Raw genomic sequence first — 3,480 nt, forward strand, 5'->3', positions numbered from 1 at the left:
ATAAAATAATATATATATATAATAGTTGTAATTGCATCAAATTGGCGACAAAAGATGCATATTTGGACATGATATGATTTTTGATATTATTTTCTAAATTAACGTGAGAATTATTCTATTATTCCTTTCGAATTATATTTGTATCGAATTTGCTACAAAAGACGCGTATTTCGATCATTCACTGCTTCCTCTCGTTGAAATTGTTATATATATACGTAAAATAATATATATATATATAATAGTTGTAATTGCATCAAATTGGCGACAAAAGATGCGTATTTGGACATGATATAATTTTTGATATTATTTTCTAAATTAACGTAAGAATTATTCCATTATTCCTTTCGAATTATATTTGTATCGAATTTGCCACAAAAGACGCGTATTTCGATCATTCACTGCTTCCTCTCGTTGAAATTGTTATATATATACGTAAAATAATATATATATATATAATAGTTGTAATTGCATCAAATTGGCGACAAAAGATGCGTATTTGGACATGATATAATTTTTGATATTATTTTCTAAATTAACGTGAAAATTATTTATAGATCATTCATTGCCTCCTCTTGTAATTATATTACATGGAAATTATTGGCGACAAAAGATGCATATTTGGACACGGATGATATTTTTAAATTAGAAATTTCTTTCTCGCTTGTATATTTATTATATGATTAAAATATATATAGGACTAGAATTATTCCGATTATCCATTGTTTCTACACCACTGCCTCCTCTCGCAATGGTTGTATCGAATTGGCGACAAAAGTTGATATTTTTATATTAGAAGTTTCTTTCTCGTTTATATATTTATAAAATATTGGAGAACCATAATTGGTCCAACATTATCATAATTATTAAAAATACTGTCAACGTGAAAATTATTCTGATCATTCACTGCCTCTTATAATCGTATCGAATTGGCAAGAAAAAATATTTGGCACACTTAAACTAGAAATTTATTCCTCTCTTATATATTTATTATATTATTAAAATATGTACAGGACGAGAATTATTCCGATCATCCATTGTCTCCTTTCGTAGTTATAATTGTATCGAATTGGTGACAAGAAAAAATGCGTAATTGGACATCTTTGATATTTCTTTTAAATTAGAAATTCTTCCTCTTGCATATTTCTAAAATATACAAAACAAGAGAATGATTCTGAACTGGATCATATTCAAACTCGGCCCAAGACAGCACCATTGTATCTATTAAAAGAGTTGTCAACGTGAAAATAATTGTATCGAATTGGCAACAAAAGATGATCGATATTATTTTTAAATTAACGTGAGAATTATTCCCGATCCTCTCAGTAATAACTCTATCGAATTAACGACAAGAAAGGATTTCTTCCTCTTGTATATTTATTATATTATTAAAATATATACAGAACGAGAATTATTCCAATCATCCACCATTGTCTCTACATCAATTCCTCCTCTCCGTTATAATTGTATCGAATTGGTGACAAAAGACATTATTATTTGAATATGATTAATATTTTTTAGAAATTTCTTTCTCGCTTGTATATTTATAACATATACAGGAGGACGATAATTGGCCTAAAACAGCATCACCATATTTATTATTCTAATCATTCACTGCCTCCTCTTATAATCGTATCGAATTGGCAAGAAAAAATGCATATTTGGCACACTTAAACTAGAAATTTCTTCCTCTCTTGTATATTTATTATATTATTAAAATATATACAGAACGGGATCATCCATTGCCTCCTCTCATCGAATTAACGACAAGAAAGGATGCGTAATTGAACATGTTTGATATTTCTTTTAAACTAGAAATTTCTTCCTCTTGTATATTTATTATATTATTAAAATATATACAGAATGAAAATTATTCCGATCATCCATTGCCTCCTCTCATCGAATTTACGACAAGAAAGGATGCGTAATTGGACACGTTTGATATTTTTTTTAAACTAGAAATTTCTTCCTCTTGTATATTTATTATATTATTAAAATATATACAGAACGAGAATTATTCCGATCATCCATTGCCTCCTCTCATCGAATTTACGACAAGAAAGGATGCGTAATTGGACACGTTTGATATTTTTTTTAAACTAGAAATTTCTTCCTCGTATATATATATATATGAAATGTGCACGAGAGAACGATAACTGGATCATATTCGAACTCGACGACGAGGAGGAGGCCGACGACGACGACGACGACGACGATCGATCGATGAGCGTGATTCGAGCAGAGCGGAGATTGTGGGGTGAGAGATGGTTGTGCAGAGAGCGTGGGGAAGCTCGTGCACGGTTCACCCCGGCTGATATCGAGGTGGTTGCGCGAGGCTTCCACGTTAATCACATATCCGCACACGCGCGCGCTCGCTCACGCACACGCGCCGCTGTTTGTTTACCCAGTGACGGCTCTAATGAATAGCAAAATCGAGCCCCGCTCCGCGTTACGCATCCTTCCCCCTCCTCCTCTGCGCCTCCGTTGCACTTGAGCCGTTGACGAGCTGCTCGAGAATCACATATCGGCCGCGAAGAACGATAGACGCGTTTCTTTTTGATGATACCAAAAATTCGAGAATCTCTTAAGGATCCAGCGAATACACCCGATCCCTTTCGATTCTCTTCTCTGGAATTTAAGGGGATGGCCACCCTTCCACCTTGGTTTTGGAATTCTCGCCAATCTTCCACTCGATATCCGGACTTTTATATTTACAAGGTATCGGGAGGGGGAGGAGGAAAGGAGCAAGTTTCCTCCTCTTTCGGATATTCTTTCAATATCGAGGGGAATCTTTAAGTGGCCCGAGCAGCAACAGGTTGTAAATCCGTTTTTTAAGGGATTCTCGCTTGGCACCGGTTCGGTTCGAGGTCGCGAGGGTGAAGGAAATTCCTACGGGACAGTTCCTCTCTCTCTCTCTTCTTCTCCACCGTTTTCCAATCGCGAGCAATTTCCATCCGCTTTAGGGAAAAGCTAAAGATTTTCCCTAAGCCGCCTGCTGGGCTTACGGAACGATTTCGCTCGCACGAAGGAAAGGATTGCCTTCCTCCTCTTCGAGGCTCAGAGAACAGGATGCCCCTTCTTTCTAACAACTTTGTTCTCGAAAAGGAAATCCCTTGAAGGAAAAAGGAAGGGATTTGACGTTTACGGGCTCGTAAATATTTTTAACGAACCGAACCCCTCCGAACGAACTCATGCGCCGTGATTACACATTGTAATTACCGGCAGATATTCGGATTTTAATTTGGTTTCTTGGCCGAGAAAGTAGATTTTCAACCGAGATCTCGAATCAATTATTCCGGATTCATATTCATAAATCGCTCGTGATATCGTTGCCGAGCGGAAAGATCGTGCTAGCAGAATCGTGTATGCGCGTGTGTGTGTGTGCGTGCGTGCGTGTGTGCGTGGAGAAGAATTACCTGAGGTAGATCGGAAACGCGTTCTTCCCCCCCCTCCCCCCCCGACAATTCGGTCGGACAATAAGCA

Source organism: Apis dorsata, unplaced genomic scaffold (assembly GCF_000469605.1).
Source record: "Apis dorsata unplaced genomic scaffold, Apis dorsata 1.3 scaffold_351, whole genome shotgun sequence".
Taxonomy (NCBI): domain Eukaryota; kingdom Metazoa; phylum Arthropoda; class Insecta; order Hymenoptera; family Apidae; genus Apis; species Apis dorsata.